General features: G+C 38.2%; 1 long non-coding RNA gene across 1 annotated transcript; it reads left to right on the top strand.

Moving 5' to 3' along the window:
• Nucleotides 1-6,518: 6,518 nt before the first annotated feature.
• Nucleotides 6,519-19,464, top strand: LOC137482279 (uncharacterized). The gene is made up of 2 exons (XR_011003980.1): nt 6,519-6,588; nt 19,339-19,464. It is a non-coding gene; the product is annotated as an uncharacterized lncRNA (long non-coding RNA).
• The last annotated feature ends 316 nt before the right edge of the window (nt 19,465-19,780 follow it).

Here is a 19,780-nt window from a genome sequence, read left to right as displayed (position 1 = left end):
AATAGAAAAGGCAGTGGTTAAAGACAGGTAATTTTTCAGTTCATCTTAGAATTATAGAAACAGTTGAAAATAAAATACTATTCCTCTAGTTTATCCAGTGAAAAATTATGCCCTGAAGGATGCTTAAAATTAGTTTTCCCCCTCAATTATAAAATGTCACCTTATAATGCTGCTTTCATGAGTGCACGTGCCCTTGTTGTTTAATAGAACACACAATTTAAAAAATTCAATATTCAGAATTAATTTTCATTTTCATAGCTTTAATAAAGAACTAATAATGACCTTTTGGTCTTCCAGTTAGCCATTAAATTATTCTCCTTTGTTTTAGTTTGCATAGATCAATAAATTTTATACATAGGTACAGAATGACTTGCAGAAGTTGAGAATTCTCAGCTTTTCTTCACATGAAGATGGATACAAATATTGTCACTGAAATTTTCTTTTTCAGGCATGGAATATTATATTTATTTCACTATTATGTCTAAGGAAAGAAATAGAATAACTAGACAGAAAATGCCAGCTGAATTCTGAGAGCTGACTGGTCCTCCTCTACCTGAGAATATCACCTGGAGGAAGCATGGAAACTTAAATTTTCTGATGTGTACTGATTTATTTTCTTAAAGGCTTTATATTTTTTCATAACTACAGTAAAATCTAATTCTAACCCCATGTCTGATTAACAATAGACTATTTTTGTCTGGTATTTGTACTCATCACCTCTTTCAGTAAGACAGATTTATTTTGTTCTGCAATGTAATGGTGTTTTAGGTAGTTTATATGGGTTCCTTTCCCCTCCATTATCCTTAGTTCATGTTCATGTGACAACTAAAATTTTGATGAAAGATATCAATAGACACACTGAACACTCATGATATTTTTAGATTGAAAGAACAAGTGTCTAAGAAGCAGCAGCTGAAGTTTCAATTAGCTGGTGAGACATTGTCTATTTAAGTAACAAACACCTGTCTCAAAAATCTGGTTTTATCTTTATGGGACTAATGCTCTTCAAATCCAGCTTCTTTGGGGTCTGCATGCAGTGTTCTCTGATCAGTCAAGTAAGGAACTATGATTCATTATCTTTCAGTATTCATCTGCTTCAGGAATTCTTCATTATATAAACAGCTTCAAGAAACATGGAGAAGCTTAAAAACAATCAATGTGGGGTTTTTTCCCACTGTGAGATTTCGTATCTACCATTGCAAAAAAAGCATTATTTTATTTATTTTCCCAGAATGAATATTTATCTATCATTAGGAGTTCACAGTAGTTCTTTTCTCTGGTGGATCTGTGTCTGATTTCCAAAACAAGCTGAGTGCATTAGGGGTTTTTTGTTTGTTGGTTGTTTGTTTTTACCTGTCGCTCTAAATACAGCCTGCTGTTCTCATGAATAGAAACTCTTGATCTTTTACAGCTCAGAAAGTTGTCAGAAGTTCCATATTTTCACTTTGATCCCCCTACCCAGGGAGAGAGCAGCAGGCATGGGATGGATGCAGCCGAGGATGCTCTCGGGGTGTGTCGGTAAAGGACCCCCAGCAGATGGGAGCAGATTGTCCCCCTTCCTGGGGAAGGGGACAAGCCCTGGTGGTGTCAGAGTGCACTGGGACTGAACTGGGAGCCCAGCAGAGAGTCCAGCAGGGTGTGGGATGCAGCTGGGAGGAGCTGAGGCAGAGCCAGGACCACTGAGAGGGAGGAGGAGGAAGGAAAAGCCAAGTGGAGGTGGGGACAAGTGGAACAGCAGGAGTTGTAGAAAAGATACCTGATCGTGGAAGCAGCAGCAGAGGGCTGGAATTAAGAAATGGGGGCACAGATATGTAGAAGGGAATGAGTTGGCTCAGGAGTGGGAGAGGGGGAGCAGAAGCAAGTGTCCCAGGGGACACTGAGAAGTGTCCCAGAGGGGCTGGAGAAGGCAGCAAACCTAGAAGGAGGTGATGTCAGGAAGGGAAACCAAGCATTAGAAAATTTTTTGTAACCATAAACCAATGTATCCAAAAGGATAGATTGGTCAAAATCTAATATTTTTTAATATTTGAAAACTGAAATGTGACTATAGTGATTTCTATCAAATGTTCCAATTTCTTTTTTTATTGATTGAAAAAAAAAAAGGCAAAATTATTTCCTCACCTGTTCCTCTGACTTCCTATGTTGAGATGAATGAGTATTTTAATGAACTCATTTCTCTTTTAAGTCATTAAATATATTCACGCTTGATAATATGCATCAGTTCTTTCTGTGGGGGAGATTATTACTAGAAATAATGTGGTGCATTAGAATTGCATTAGAATGTAGATTTAGGCCATATTTAACTTCCTCCTGAGCTCCGTGTTGTGCAAGCAGTGTACAAAATAGATGTAGTCCAAGGTAAAATCTGACAGGATGAGCTCATGCCTGCAGGGGTCAGCAAAGAAGGTGCTCGAGTCCTGCCCCTCCCAGTCTGCTCCGATTTCCTTTGCTCTGTGGAGCACAGGATGCTCGGGTAGAGCCAGCACACTCTGAATTCATCAGACAGCTCAGCATTAATAATTCAGCGCAAATTACAACCAGCTGATCTGCAAATGTACTTCTGAAAGTCAACGGTAGAGCTCTCTTTCAAGCTGGAAAAATCGAAATCTCACAGGAAAAAGACTGGAAATCCCAGAAAACTCTGGTGTTGTACTGGGAGTAACACTCCAAGTGTGACCTTGTGTGTTTTAGTGAGGCAGCAGCTGATGGAGAGAGGATGTGCAACAGGATCTTCCTCCACGAAGGGGTGTTCAGCAGTTTTGGGTTATCTGAGTTTCCTGAGGGATGCTCTGCAGGCACAAGGATTTAAAGATAGACCTCTCACCCTGGGAGATAAGTAACTGTAGTCATGATGGAAGAATAATATTTCTTTTCTCAGAGGCAAAAATCTGATGATCTCTGGTCACATTTCAAATGCCTTCTCACAACTAAATGGGTTTTCATTTAACTCCAACCTTTCTGCAAAGGAAAAGTCTGTGTCAGTAAAATTCTCTGTCAGAAAACCATTTGCTTCTGACCAGCCCAAGTTCTTGTGTGCTTGAGCAAACAATAAGGAAGGGGAACTGAAACCTGGCCAAGGAGGGACATGGATTTGCTGCTCCCACTGGGCAGCAAAGGGACTGAGATTGGCCAACTCAGCTAATGGCTAGCTGAAATTAAATATTTCATTTCAGGTGAGAAAAAAAAAAAAAATCAGATTTTTGGCATGCATTTTTATTTTTTTTTTTAAATGCATGGACTGGGTACTGCAGTACCAGTTGTTTATGTGTTATTAAAAGCACAAATTCCTGGCTGATGTGAAAGATTTTTTTTTTAATCATTTCTGTATTAAATGTGAAACAACTCAGAAGGTGAATTATTTCTTATATTCTCAAATACAGGTAGTAATGGTATTTTGTAGAAAAATGTGCATATTCTGGACTTTTTTGTAAAGATAATATCTCTGCTGAGAAATCAGAAAATTACACTGGGAACCATTATTCTCATCTTTCTTGAAGTGCAGCTCTCAATATGAGCCACAGCTGATGCTCTGGTCTGTGAGTGAAGAGGCCATTGTCCTGTATCCAATAGAGACTATGCCCACTTATGAATCCTCCTTTAACCTTTTCTTTTTTTTTCACAGTACCTTGGGGTTGGAGAGCTATTCCAGTTCCTAGTTTCCTTTTAACATCACTGTTGCCTAGTGAATTGTTCCCTATCCAGTATTTTTGCAATTTATTCTTCCTGCCCAAGTGTTAAACTTTACAGCTGTCTTTATTGAATGGCATCTTATTTTTTTTGTCAGGAATATTTTCTCACTCTGTCAAAATTGTTTTGAATTATAGCCCTGTCCTCCAACGTTCTTGAGACCCTTCTGTGCTTGGAGTCACTTGTGATTTTAAGAGCTGTATTTTCTGTGCCACCATGCACTTTAGTAATGCTGTTTATAATTAAGGTATATGTCAAAGTAATTTATTGTAGGCATTAAAAAGAAAAAAATCCAAAAATATAGGGGAAATCATTATTCTTTTGGCAATAACACATTCAGATAGTCAGCAAAACCTATTCTAAACTGAGAAATAATCTTTCATTCAGGACCCTCAAATCCCCCTAAGATTTTCAGTTGCAGCGTAGCCTGGAGCAATGGAGAACAGAGCTCCCAGGTTAATTTGCTGTGTTCTGCTGCATGTGCTGCATATGCAAAGGCCCAGTCTGCTTGTCCCACAGGAATATTTGATAATATACTCAATTTGTGACACTAATAGCAAATAAACTGCCCAAAAGAATACAAGATTTGATTGCCTTCAGTTCCAGGAATATAGAGAGGTTTGTTTACCCAAGTCTCACAGTTTCTGGTCCCTAAGAATGAATGCAATAATTTAAAGCCTTTGGACCTGGGCTCTGTTGTACTGAATTTTCCCAAAAGCCCTGTGCCTGGTGTGACTTACATTCAGCATCTTGGCCAAGGGGAATTAGAGTGACTTAATCTATCCAAACCCAATATACAATCAGTGCCAGAGGGCATTTCTTGCTCTCACAGGAGAGACTCACTGGCTAAACAAGGAGACAGGAGAGCTGCTAAAAAAGTGTGTGTTGTCACAGCAGGCTGGAATAAACCCCACCCCACACCTCTTTGCACAGCCACCTGTCTTAATGTATTTCTATATCCATGGATACTTAGATGATTTTCAAGCCTCAGTTCTTTTGGTAATAATGGAGAAGTGGATTGAGAGCACAGCAAATAAATTAAATTACTTATGTAGGAGGCAGTGAAATATGACTAAATGCATTGGGATCTTGTTGTTCCTGATGATGCATCTGAATCATTCACCTCTTCTGAGCCATTCAGTTTCCTTGTGGACACACTCCTAGGAGAGAGGTTTAGCTGAACACTACCTGCAAAGAAGTGTATGCCTGAGTAAATCTAATTTAGAAAACATTAGCAATAATTATGGAAGCCTTGTTTATATTTAGGTTGTTATCATTCACTGAACATATAATGCCTCTGGACAGGGACTGGATTGGTTTTGTGGGGATTCTGGCACTGGAAATAATGTAATCAGTGTTTATAACCTTTGGTTTTGTACCACATGTGTGCAACAGCAATGAAAGGAAAATCTTTAGTGGGAAAACAGTAAAAGAAAGTTTCCCATCCTCAAAGTAAGTCTTTAAACATAAAAAAATAAACCAAAATCCCCCGTCCCCCAAAAAAAAGTGTAGGGGGAAAGGATGTATGAATTTTAAGATCTGATCACTAAATACCATACATTAGAATGTAAATGTCTCACAAAGTTTAAAAAACAAAGTCTGTTCAGTAGCTGCTCCTAATTTCATCTCTTTCTGTGATACCTGAAGGGTTTGTCACACTGGGTTTGGTCTGCAGGAGCAGTAAAATCTCAGAGTTCAGGAGAAGCTCTTCCCCTTCCTGCATGACTGCCTTGAGGAGGACGCAGACACCTGACCCCAGTGTGACCTCCAGATTTCCATGTCAAGGGTGAGGTTCCCCTGCTCCCTTCTTCAGTGACACCTGATGTAAACCAAGGGCACTCGGCTCATTTCCCCCCAGAAACACCTGGGTTTAGTGTTGGCATGCTCAGATTGTGTCCTCATCTCTAATATTGCAATAAAACGTAGAATGGAAGCTGCACACGTCGGAATGTGCAGGTTTTATGGCCCAGACTACTCAACTTCTTTAATTTCAGGTTTTATCCTGTGTGAGACTATTCAATTTCTCATGGCTTCCCTTCACACTTTTGGCATAGAATTCTGACCTGGTACAGGTTCCCTGGAGGAGTTGCAATCCCACAGACTCCTTACTTCCATGGATGCTAACAATTTGTTTCCTATAGACCATCTAGAAAATGCAACAACATAGATGTGAAGATAAAATGAAACAAAAAAAAAAAAAAAGAAAATAGAAAATGGACTGTCCTTTGTGTTAATTAGCTAAAGAGAAATGGGGAGATGGATGAAACACTTTAAGAGGCTTGCATACAATTTTCAGAATGAGTTTTCTCATCATTAAAATGTACTTTGGACAGAACGTTCCTGTCCTGGGTGTGACTGCTCTTGATTAGGGACATCCACCTATGTCTGTAGCCATGTCTGCTCTTTTCTGAAACCATTTTCTTCTTCTGCTATCATTCTCTGAGATCATATCAATCTTTCACCCTGTGTCTGCTTTAAAAGACTAGGTTCTACAGATTCTTTTTTTTTTTACTTTTCACCCCCAGCCCCCCCCTTTTCTTTTTTTTTTTTTTTTTTTTTTTTTTTTTTTTTTTTTGTGGTTTCAGACAATCTGACATCTTCAAATTTCATCCATCTTAACATAATAATGTGTTTTCAGTCAGATGGGCACTTAAGGGATTTTTTCCTCTTCTACTGCTCTTACTCTGGTAAATAACCAGCTTGACCCTGCTGACAGAGTTTTTTACATGTGCACATTGATGTATTCAAAACACAGCCAATAATTCTTGAATTTTGCTCAGATATTTTCTGCAGCCACTTACTGTAAAGACCTAGGAAGCAGATGAAGGTACTGTGAACCTATGACAGACTGGCAAAAAAAATAATTTAGTAATCTGCTTCTGCAAAACTGCTTTCAGGTAGGTTTTTCAAGAAAGAATTTTCTCAGGTGCTAAGGTTACTTTTTGGTTGTCAAAGCATTGTTGGAAGGTTCAGGTACCATAAAGCTTCTAAATATTTCTCTGGTTTCTAAAAGCCATCATGCCATCATAATTACTTATAGCATGACAAATTATTATTTTCTTTAATATTTACATGGATGCTATTTTAAGCAGATTCTGAACAACAAAGCAATTTTAATTCTCTGTTGTTATTTCTCACCTATTAGTGTGCTTGCTCTAAATCCAAAGCAATTTATGGGTCTCAGATAATTTTTCTGTAATACTTTCAGTTCATTGTTCAATTTTTGAACCTATAGTATTTTCTGCTAGCTATGCACATTCATAGTCCTTTCTTTGCCGATATCCATCTAACTCTGAAGTGCAATTATACTGTATTTCCTGTTTGCAAGTATAAAAAGTCTATATTGACCTTTATGGGATAGAGAGCTATTGCTGGTACAGTAGCCAATAAATCTTGGAGTTGGAATATGTCTGCTTTAATCTCCCCTGTAATCAATTAAGGTTTGAGGTTAGGGCTTCTAAGGTTTAATGCAGCTGGCTGTTAGCAGAAGTCTATGATCTGTCTTTTCTGAGGGATTTGTTGTGATATTAGGGTGCAGTAGCAGAAACATAAATCTATACCCAAGATCTAAATTTGGGTACAAGCTATAAAATGATGGTTGAATTACATAGATGGGTAATTTATTGTCTGCTTTTTGATCAAAAGTTAGTTTATAAGGCTTAAGAATTAGGGGATTTTTAGCTTGTGCAGAAGACTTGTATACATGTATTACTAAAATTCCACATGACTTGTTTGTTTTGTTTTGGGATTTTTTTAAACAATTATTTTAAATATGAATAATGACTCATGAATTAGTCAGACTGTTGATTTGAAGGTTCACTTCCAAATGCCATGTGATAACACAGTCCCTGCTACTACTTCCACTTGTGTTATTCTTTTTTTTCCCCTCCAACTAAGTCTCAGAAATTCAACTGCCTGGTTGTACAGCCTGCAGGTTCTGTTTAGATATCAAGGTACTCAATCTCAGATCCTCAGGAAATCATGAAGCACTTTCCCAGAATGGTAAATGTGATATCCCTCTTGCTTTAGCCATTCAGGAAAAGCACCCCTAAGCTGGTTTGCAGCACAGAGGTACAAGAGGCCTGGGGCCCACAGTTCTCCTTCCCAAGGCTTTGGGGAGCCCTGCTGGAGGAGGAATTAGCCAAAGTGGCTCCCAGCATCGTGGCAAAGCTCGGCAGTGGCCAGGCTCAAAACCCCCAGGCTGGCTGTGACCATAGGAGCCTCTGACTGCAGGGAGCACCCCCAGTGTCACCCACCTGCCCCACACACTGAGCAGCTCCTCTTCAGTGCCTCCCTCCCTTCCCCAGCACTATCCCTGTGCAGTTTTCCATCACGCAGACTGTGCTGTGCACTTGCTGGGCTGACCTGTGTGCAGCAGTGTGGGTGGAAATCTTTCTTTCTGATGAACTGGTCCCCCACAAGTTTCCTGTACTGTGACAGAACCAGAATAATAGGAGTTCTTTCTTTTCTTTCTTGTCTGTCTGCACCATTTGCCTTTCCCCCCCTGCCTTAACTGCAGTCTAAATGGAGTAGAAGATGTTGCTGCTGTGGAGAATAAACTTCTCTTTCCCTGTGAAATATGGAAACAGTAAAATGCTCCAGGTGTTCATTTTTCCAGCCCGCATATAAGTCAGGCATTGTAAAGCCTGAGCAATAGACAGCATCTCCTGTTTGTTAGAACAACATGGTATTCCTTTTTTTTTTTTTTTTTTTTTTTTACCCTGTGTGGCTTTTCATCTAAAAGCAAAGATCCATTTAAACTGAAAAGCTCTTGTGGCAATATATTCAGTATATTAGTTTTATCAGAAGTTGCACAGTGAGGAATAGTGAAAAAGACAGCAGAGCCCATCCTCTTCCCAGGCAGCCAGGACATGGGGTCAGGGCTCTGACCTAACACAGGAGGTGCAGCACAGCTTCCTGCTTTCCCTAATGTGGAGGAAAGTCTGGAACTGAAGCCTTCCAGCATGCTGGATGCATGACCTCAGTGTCAGACACCTCAGATCATTCCGTAGTGCAGGATTCTTTCAAGATCCTTACATGGTCCTACTTCTAGCTTCAACACCTTTGCACAAGAAGCAAAAATAATTTTGCTACAAGCTCTAGTGCTGTGTCTCATCAGGAAGAGATTCAAAAGAATAATACTCTAAACCCTGCTTTTTCTATTTGTGCCTTTTTTTCCCCTGAAAAAAACATCACAGAAGACCGAGTTTGAACCTTTGTATAGAATCTGGATTATTATTCTGATTTTAAGAGGCAATGAATCAGACCACTGGTTGACATTGCACATTAGCCATCATCTCTGGTACTCAAGGGTGTGTATCTCCATATCCCATTTTCCATCAGCCACCAGTAGTTGGCTTATCTTATTTCAATGAATGGTTATAAAAACACAAAACTAGCACATTTCTTAGCTGGATTGACATATTGCTATTTATGGCTTTTTAAGTCATGTATATTTATGAGTTTCTAAAATGGTGTGTCCAATTTCAGAACATCTTCAATGTCCAAATCTCATGAATTATAAAGTATATGTTTTAACACAAATGATTATTAATGTACACAAGAAAAATGCAAGTAATATTATGACTGATTTCCTGTGGGAGCGGATAAATTCCCTGCATATATATGTCTTCTGGAAAACTCTGACTTCTTGGTTTCAAAATTCCCAGGCAGAATATTTATACCCTTGACAAATAAGGCAAAACACATTTGACACTTCTCAAACCCATTTACTTGCCATTTTGAGAACATGGTCTTCATTAACAGAAAAATGCCTTTTTTTTTTTCAGCAAACAAGGTAACTGACCTGGTGCTTAAAAAGGAAAAAAATCGCCTTACTATTATTAAATCAATATTTTTATATCTTTTAAGACTGATTTTTATGCCTCACTTTCATGCATTTTTACTCAAATACATTTTGAACTCAAGCCTTCAACAGTGTTATTTAGTTAGGAGAAATAGACAAATATTTTCCAATGTCTCAATGTTCTCTTTGTTTAAACTTTACTGGGCTTATTTATCATGCACTTGAAAACATTTGCAATATATAAGCATTGTAAATGTTTTATATTAATTAAGAAATTACAGTGTGTGCTGTCTATATTTTATTCTAAAAGATCAAAAATATGTCCTTTCTATTTATCTAAATACCACTCAGGTGGTGTTTCTCTCTGGGTAGAGATTCTAGTGTCTCATAAGGGTAAACTCACACTTCAGCCATAGCAAATTCAGTTTAAAGTTCATTCAGCCATGAGAGACAAACCCCTTGGGAATCATGTGTTGTTAGTTCCAGCACTACTTTGAAAATTTTTGAAAATGTTGCTGGAGATGGACTGAGGGAGGACCCACAGCACAGGAGCTGTGGGAAGTGAGGCACGGGCAGGAGGCAGAGGGAAAAGGGGAAAAGGGGTCTGGGAGGACAGGATGTGGAGCTGTGCTGAAGGAATCCAACACGGAATGAGAGGATGGAAAACGCATGGAAACTTTCAGTGTCTGAAGAAAACAGAATATAATCAGGGTGAGAATTGTTAGAGAGCATTAAAGTATAAGACCCTTGTATGAGTGGCAGGTGAAGAAGCTTTGCTTTTTTTTCTTCTAAAGATGTAGCTGAATGGTTTAAAAAAAAAGCTTAAAAAGTCACTGCTGCTTATTTTAGAGACTGGGGCTTAAAAGTGTTTTAAGCAAGAACGTTCTCAAATACTTGTGGTAGCTGTTGTGGTGCAGAGACTGCTCCTGTGAGCCTCCAGCCCCATCTCTAGATTACCAGCCAAAATACCTGAAGAACATTAATAACTCTAATTTTTTAAAGATATTTGGATAAGAAGAGAGTTCTGGTAAATACCAATTTTGATAAACTGCTAAAGTCAATTGGTGTTCCGATGCCAATAGGAAATATACACCTACTTTTCGGCTTAAATGGAGCTGTTAAGGCGTTTTTACATGCTTTGATATATACACAAAAGTTTCTGGCAATTTGCCTTAAAAACTTCCAGGTAAGAGAAATCTGTAAAGCATTTCCTTGTCAAAACTTTGACTGGTTGTGGTATGGAAAGGAATCCAGGTGAACACAGATTAGCCATCATTAAATTGGGCAACAAAGAGTGGTTGAGTTTATGTTTACCATTTACTGCTGCACCGACACCTTAACTTGGGCTCTTCTAATTAACAGCAGTGTAATGCTTAGGGATCCACATGGTAATTAAGCTGCCTATAGGATGGCTACTATAAAAAAATAAAAATAAACAAACCCTGGAGTGAGTTGTAAAGTTATTTAATTGTCTCTAAATTAGATGTGGGGAAAAAAAAACATTTAAAGCAGGCATTTTTTGTAGTATTGTGGATTGCCTGTCTGAAAAAGGTTTTAACAGCCTAGGTTTAAAAGGAAGTAAATGATAGTAAAAGCAGTGACACCTGTAAATGTGAATACTTAGGATACCTTTAATGAAGAGCAATAGTTTAAAGGCATCTGGCTACAAACCTGAGTTGCAGCAAGCAACAGCTCTTATTAAACCACTCTACAGTAAAACATATGTTGAATTAATTGTAGAAAAATAAACATAATCATGATAGTAGAAGTCCTAGTTTTCCAAGGTGAAAAACTTAACTACACAATCAAAGATTTTTTAAATTTATTTAATTATATAACTAAATCATTCAGATAATTTCTGGTTCAGTCTAGCGGTTTATACTATGAACTTAGTTGTTTACATATACAGAATCAGGAAAAGAACATAAAATATGAATTCAAATCAGCCGCATATCTTTGGTTCTGGTAGCATTTGCTGAGTACCAGCCCTGTTCCATCACCTGGTTGAATAGTGTAACTCTCCTGTCCTCCTTAGTGACGTTTCTCTGTGTAGATTGTAAATCTCTACTTTTTTTACTTCTATTTTCTTCTGTGTCAGCTGGAAGAAAATAACTGGTTATTAAGGTATTCATGATTGAGTCTGACACAGGGGCAAAAAAACACAAGTAAAAGCCTTTCATTAGGCATATCCTTGACTTTGTGTGACTGATTCTCTGCAGGTTTATGATATAATTGGGTTGATTTTCAGTCTTGTTTTGGGAGTGGTTGTGATGTGGAAAAATCCCTTTCCTACATCTAGTGCACAAGTCAAGATGTACAGGATGTCTTTCTCCACGATCCCTTGTCACAGATACACAAAATACTGTAAATATCAGGGAAATTTCTGAGCTTGGCAAGTGTAAAGGACCTTAACACTCTCTAAAATTCCCTGAGAGGAGGGAGCCAGGTATGGGGCAGTCTCTTCTCCTGAATAACAAGTGACAGGACCAGAGGAAAGCACCTCAAGGTGCACCAGGGAGGGTTTACACTGGCTGTTAAGGAAAATTCCTTCCCTGAAAGTGTGGTCAGGTGTTGGAACAGGCTGCCCAGGGTGGTGGTGGGATCTCCATCCTGGAAATGTCCAAAAGCCATGCAGATGTGGCATTTGAAGGTAGGTTTAGTGGTGAACAAGGTGGTGCTGAGTTAACAGCTGGACTCTATGACATTACAGATCTTTTTCCCTCTAATGATTCTGTGAGAGAGAAATGGGCTTTTGGGGTGGGTGCAGGCAGAGGCTGAACCCACAGCTTGCCCAGAAATGGCTTCTGCTGCTCTGAGAACAGTGTGAATTGGTCACTGTCAGGTTTGAGCAGGAGCTAGATTTTAATGCAGCCACTGCATTTGAATTTTGATGGCATGGATATTTCTAAGTGTTGGATCTGGCTGTGAAGAACTGCAGAATTAAGGCTGCCATAACAGAATAGTAGTAGGTTTATGATATTGAAATTACTGGAGAATGAAAGGCTTCTCTTGTCAACAGTGCCCATAAAAAATAACAAGCCAGCATGTAATGGCATCATTTAGTTTGGCTAGGGGAAAGCAGAAACATTTTATTAAAAAATACTTGAAACAAACTGCTGTTTCACACCCTGCAGTAGATAGATGTCCTGGCAGAAGACACAAAAGCAGGTGTGATAGATGCTGAAATATTTTGGGAGGCAGCAGAGGTGATTACCTTCCCTGAAGTGCAAGGAAAGATCAGAGCTGGTTCCTTAGAGGAGAGACCCAGTCTGGGGGCTGGGGGAGGAGTTGTGGTCTGGGTTACGTCAGCTCTTGCTTCATTTCATAGGTGAGAGACAGATACTTGGGGTGAGGGATGGGTTTAGTGGTCTGAAAAATGAAACTCCTCTGCTGGAAGAGTGTGATAACAGAGGAATAAAATTGTTTCTGTTCTGATTCTTCTGGCCAAGCTGAAATCTGGGATGCCTCACACCTTTGTAAATCTCTTTATTTGACATTTTGCTTTTTTGCCTTCAGGGGCTTAAATCTGAAAAATTGCAGGGTTATTATGGGTACCAAGTAAGAAGAAAAGAACTTTGGAAAACTAATGGCAAAGCCACATTTTGAGGAAACCCTTCCACCCAGTCTGCAACCAGAGAGAGTTTTGGTCACACACAGAAGCTTGGTGGTCCCATGGATGTAGCTGGTAATCTTTGGTATTTTACTCCAGAACGCTCCAGATCCTGCCCCAGAGAACATGAGCTAGTGTTGCTATGTTCACTGGAAGCTGTATGAGGATCAAGTGCAGCCACTCTTCAAGGGAGAGCAGAAAACACTCTGGATCTTACAAGTGATATGTTACATTCAATTTTTCCACATACATATTTGTCCTACCACTGGCATTTACAACAAATCTCTTCAGAGGAGGAAGCTCTTGCCTGATGTGGCATGTCTCAAAGAAAACACAAACTATTTCTACTTTTTTGTTCTAGTTAGATACAAGTTATAATTTGCAAAACAATCACATGGCATACTGCCATGCCAATCAACCCTTTTAAAAGGAGATTTGATTTAAAAACTGCTTCCTTAAATCATGTGTCTACACAGGCCTACACATCCATGCTTTCAATGAAATTAATAGTTGTCAAAAGAACAAAACATGTATTATCTGTTCCTTACTGACTTGAGCAACAATGAATGCTGTTACAAAGAAAGTCTCCAGAAGATATGACAGACATGAAATCTTTTGGTTTGTTTTTTTTTTTTTTTTAATCACATCAGGAGCACTGAATATGAATGAAAACTTGTTATTGTATATGGAGAGAATGAAAAGTTTTACAGAATTAAAATCACTTAATTTATATTTGTTTCCATAGTTCTAGGAGAACAGAAGGGTATAAGGAAGAATTTTCCTGTCATGAAATGAAGTTTTATACGAAAACAAAATATATTTGAAATTGTCAGAAAGATCCAGCCATGCAAGATGATTTTAAATATGTGGCTAAAGAATTTTGTTATTTTCAATACAATTTCTCCATATCTATTGCAGAAAATAATTTTTCCCGGAGTATCAAGGGATAGTGTGTCACCACCTTTGCTGACTCTTCCCTGATCCACAGAGCCATGAACTCAGCTGGAACTTTTTTCTGTGCGGTTCTCACTGATATTTCCAATTCCTGACTGACTTCTGTCTGCACTTATTGCTGAAGTGTCCTGTCCTGAGTTATGGGAAAACTAAGCCAGACTGTGTTGCAGATTAGGTATTTTCTTCCAGCTTTGAGTTCAGCTTCAATAGTGCCATCTTCTTTCTATTCTAATTTTCTTAACTCTTCAGAGCTTTAATTCAGCTGCTACAGGTGTTTCCCTTTTTTCCTCTTATCAGATCACTTTCAAATATAAATGCTGCTGCCATATTTGATGCTATCACAAATTTCTTTATGGATTTCTTTTTAGTAGTTTATCTTTTTTTTTTTTTTTTTTTGCTGAAATCTTTGGAGATTTTGAAACCAGTACAAAGATAAATTATTTGGGGTTTGAGTTGCATTGAACAGATATAAAAGTCTGTTCTATTTTGGGGAAAAAAATTACATTTACAGCTAACCAGGATACTTGTTCATAATTCTGAAACCAGACAAGATCAAAATTAAGCCACTTATATCTCATAATCTGTGTCTCATTGCTGTGTGCCATGGTTCATTTTTAAAGTGGTAATTCACTTTAACTTGAGAGCACCAATGCCTGAAAGCCTAATGCTCTGTACAGAAGTAGAGCCATGACAATATTTTTACCCAAAAGCTAATACTCTGTACTAAACCAAGGACACCAGTTCAGTCCAGCCCCTTTTCTTCTTTTCTTTACAATGATTGAACTAAATATTGTTCAGCTTCTGAATAATGTCTTGAGATTGACCCAAGGACTCCAGACATTCCCAGTGGGTGCTCTTGAGTGCCTTAGAGCAGCTCTGGTCCCTGCCTGACTTAATCCACTCCAGCAGGTGAAGTTCCTATTTCCCTGTAAACATGCTGACTGCACTGCCAGCTGGGAGCGAATTCCTAATGGAGGACATAAAGGTAAACTTCTGTAATTTTCTCACTGCAGAAGAGCGAGTTTTAGAAATATGATTCTTTTTAGCCTCTCCAACAGGCTCCAGACTACTGCAGTTTGTGCCATTTGAAACTAGTGATGTCATTGGGCTCAGAGGGGCTGCCAGTGACATTTGTGATCTTAGGTGCCGGGTTCTGGCTTTACATACATCTAAAGTCTGTTGGAGCCAATGTGTTTTTCATGGACTTCAGAGAGTTATACATAAAACCAAAAAAGCACAAAAAAAAAATCTTACCACTTGTTCTGTAAACAATTACAGATAAGTCTGTTCATACAGAGTGATGTCCTTCTTTTACCCACATCTGAATATTCAGCACTAATCTTCTTACTGCTTATACCTGCCTTAAAACTGTGTTGGAATATGGGAATTTTGAATTATGAATGCATGAATATTATGTTAAAAATTAACTTTGGATAAGTTGTCTGTGAAGATGTGTCATGAATAAGAGCTGATGACAAGATTAATTAGCATCACTGCAAGCTGTGAAAGATGCAAAAAAAAAAATAGGTCAGAAAAGAAAGTAAAATTTAAAAATATAAAGAGAAGGATCCCATTGTACCATTTCACAGAAAGTTACCTTAACTGAACCACTGAATCTGTTAATCTTGAGAAGGTGAAAATTGTTGGTACCAGCTGAAAACTAAGCAGGGGTCCAGCTGGATTCTTGTACTGCTTGGACATTCATAATGCAATCTCTGTATCCAAACTCTCATTTCTTCAGCATGTACCATAAACAGTCCTTTTTCTCCTTTTTCTCCTCAGAGGCAGACGTAGACATCCTTTATTGCACTGCACTTCAAATTCTATTCAGAATTTGGCTGAGGTTGCTTGTGGCTTAGCCTGTCAGAGGGGGATTTCTTTGGTCAGGCCATTCTGCTTTAACTTTTCTCTCTGTGGTGATCACCAATAAAAAGAGGTCACACAGTACCTGGATGTTTTCCTTTCTAAAGGAAATCCTTTCTACTCCCTTCTATAGGGAAGTGGTTGACCTTTCTTCCTGAAGGTAGAACCTAAGTTCTCTAGTTTTTTTGCCTTATTCTGTCCTTACAATATTCCTGATCGGATTACATGGTCATTTCTTTTGCATGTTATCCTCTAAATCAATTTAAATATCACACCTTTGATTGCTCCTCACTCCACTCCTTGTAGTGATCTGAGATTCCATATTTATAAAGAGCCTCTGGAGTATAAATTCAGAGAGGAAGACGTATTTTCTGTGATTTTGCTATTATTACAGGATTGCTAGTACTGCACATGTTCTCTGTACATTGTACTCTATACAAAATATCCTCAGTGTTCCATGCCCTGTCTGTACAAAATGGAGTATAATAGAGTAAACACAATAATAAATGAATAAATAGTGGGCCTGCAAATCTGGTTCAGCTGAAATTTGCCAAGTTAGAAAACTCTCTGTCTTATTACAGAGCTCTGCATTCTGGAATATTATAATAAATCTAAATCTGTCAAAAAATACCTCTCTCCCTACTTACTGCAGAAAGTTCCTTTGATGCTAATTCCTCTTTTACTTCTCATGAAAGGATTAGCTCAGGGTCTTGAAAGTGAAAAGGAATCCAATCTGTCAACTTAGAGCTTTTTCAATGTGTAAATGAAAAGAATTTTTCAATGTGTAAATAAACAGATAGACTTCTTTATAAATTTCTTTACAAATTTCCACACTGCGTGGCTGGTGTCTTTTCTGACATTTTGTTTTACAGCCAAAATTCAGCTGTTGGGGTTTTTTTCTGTTGGTTTGTGGGTGGGTTTTTTTTGTTTGTTTGTTTTGTGGGTGGGGTTTTTTTGTTTGTTTGTTTGGTTGGTTTTTTTTGTTTTTTTTTTTTAAGAAGGCCATTATAAACTCTATACTTGGGTAATAAGGACCTGTGCATGTTTTTCTTTTCTATTCTGTAATGATTTCTGGAGGAATAACTGAGATAAAGCTATATATTTTAACAGCTGAAAACAATGTAAAACATATGGCAGTACTGATGAAAATTATTCATATGAGCATCTTCGGACCTGTTGCTTCAAGGGCTGCTCTCCTTCCATCTCCATCCAGTTAAAGTCACTTCATTCCATGGAGTGGAATTAGAACATTGTATTTTCTTTCCAAATTTCTTCATGTGTCACAATCTTTTTGTCTCTCCATTGATTACTGATAAATAAGATGAAGATACAAAAAAACATGAGGGAAAAGAACACTTCCATCGTTATAAAATATCTGTTTTCAGGCTGGTAAAAGTTTTATTTGTCCATCATTCATCTCAGGGTATAATTCATTCCTTAAAAATTATTTACATTCTTAATGCTGGGTGTAGACATGATGTTAATGCTTCCTGTACCTTTTTTGTGATTTGGGAACACTTACAGTCATTTATATATTTATAGAGGGAATGTGTGAAAAAAAGTTAAGACCATATTGCTAATTAAATAACTAAAAACTTCCAAAAATCTTGAAAACATAGTTTTCCATTAGCTTTTGTGCTATTCTACTTTAAGATCTTTTTTTCTTAAAGATAATATACCCTTGAAGCTAAATGGCAGATCATTGCCTGCCACTGAAAAATCCACAGAGCAAGCATTTGCTTCAGCCAATATCTGGAATTGTCTCGTGTTTCCATCAAGCTGCTCAGTGGAGTACAAATCACTGGGGTGCAGAGAGCAGCATCAAAAAAACATCAACAAAAGGGGAGCGGGAAGGACACACCTGCCTTCCACTGAAAATTCTCTTCTGATTTATTTGCAGATACAGGAGAAATATTTCAAACATGTCTAAGACCTTGTCAGTTCTGTAATCTGTCAGTATCCTCAGTACAGTGATGAAGATCATCATGTGCACAACTCCTGTATTTACATGCAAGAAGCCACCTAAAAGATGACAGATATAACTTTATTGCAGTAAGACATTTTCCTTATGTGATGAATTGAGTTCCTTTTTTCTTCCAATTCTCATTTTTCGTCCTTTCTAAACATCAATAGACCAAGCTGTCAGTGGTTTTCCAGAACATATTTCTCATATTTCTGTTCAAATCTTCTTTTTTTATTTTTTTTTCTGAGATGAGATGATATAACTGGATGCTGTGAACTTGCATTTCTAGTGTGTTGTTTTTGATAATAATAGCATTAACTAGGATTGGGCAGGCATAGGAAAACACAAGAGAGATGCATGGAGGGGAGTTCATAACTGATGGACACCCTGAGACAAACCACTGAATATCTCTGAGTGTGGTAAATTTGGCTTTATTTTTCTGCCAAATGTCAAATCACTGACTAAATGTCTGTGAGAAAGATATTTGTACAGCTATGTCTGCTCCTGGAAATGTAACTCTTTAAAACAAGGTGAGGTCATCTGTTCTGTTCTGATTTTCTAGGCCTAATATTTTCATTTGTGATGAAAATCTCTTTTTTAATGTTTTCTTTTATTTGCTTCTACTGACTGTTTTTTTCTCAAAAGTAAGAAAAAAATGTACGATCACTTCTTTGTCACTTTTTTAGGTAACCTCTGCAGTATGTAATAGCAGTTTAATGAAGAAAATGTATTTTCTTCTTTTCTCCTTATTTGGTTTGTAATTTGCCTAGGTATATTGTCAAGTCAGTTCAGTATTCAACAGCCAATGTAAATGAATATGACGAGTGTGATTTATGACAATTTGAGCAAAGTTCTGAAATCATTGTATGCAACATTTTGTCTTTTTTTTAGCACAGCAGGGTTGAAATATTCTCCAGAGTGCCTTGCAGATTGTTTATTGTTTGCTTGTTTTTGAACAAGACCAAGGAAGCGACAACAAGGAAGAAAAATGAACTTGCCTTAGTTCTGAACTCTGTGCATCTTGAGTTGATCCTGTGTGTTGGAGACCCTTTATTTAATTTCTAGTACCACACTCAAGGATAAGATAGCATGTACTTTTTAGATGCTCTCGGAGCATCCAAATTCACACGAGGGTGAATTTTCCCCCTGGCTGCTCCTCCATATCACTGTGGTTAATGCAGATGTGAGTTGTGCATCAGCACAGGGGAGAGTTTCCCGGCAGCTGCGGAGGGCAGCGGGTGTGAGTGGGAGAGGAGAGGATGAACAGCGCCTTTCCTGGGAGTGGGGAGGGCAGATGAGGAATCTGCCTGGAGAAACACTGCTCTGTACTGCTCTGCTGTGTTCAGAATCACAGAACAGGCACTCAGCACACATCATCAGAAGGCTGTTGAAGGGCCATTGCTGCCCTTTTCTGCTCTAAGGCATATATACATGGATATTTTTTTTTGTAGATAGAAGAATTCTGCAGACTTTAAAATGCAAAGCGAGTATGCACTGTAGAAAAGTGAGTAAAATAACTGCAGCAGACACTGAAGTTGAGGAGAAACAAGAGAAACTACTTTGGTCAGAAAGGTGAGCAAATGGGACTTGAAAATGTACTGCAGAAATGTTAGGGAGCATGTGTTTTTACTAGCTGTCAGGAAGAATTATTTGAAATTCTTACTTTTTTCCTACTTTTTTTTTTCCTTGCACTCTTTTGAACTTTCTGGAAACGAAACATGAAATGATTGTGCAAACCTTTCATGAGTGACTGCAATAACTTTTATCTTCAATAATCTAAACCACCCCTCTATTATTCAAAACTATTACCCCTTGTCCTATTCCAAGTCCTTCTCAGCAGGGCTGTTCCCAGCCTGTGTCCACCTGTGTGGCTTGTCACAGCCAAGGACTGGACTTC

This window comes from Anomalospiza imberbis, chromosome 14 (genome assembly GCF_031753505.1).
Source record: "Anomalospiza imberbis isolate Cuckoo-Finch-1a 21T00152 chromosome 14, ASM3175350v1, whole genome shotgun sequence".
Classification (NCBI taxonomy): domain Eukaryota; kingdom Metazoa; phylum Chordata; class Aves; order Passeriformes; family Viduidae; genus Anomalospiza; species Anomalospiza imberbis.
Note: the sequence above shows the minus strand (reverse complement) of the source record. Positions and strands in the feature narration are given on the sequence as shown.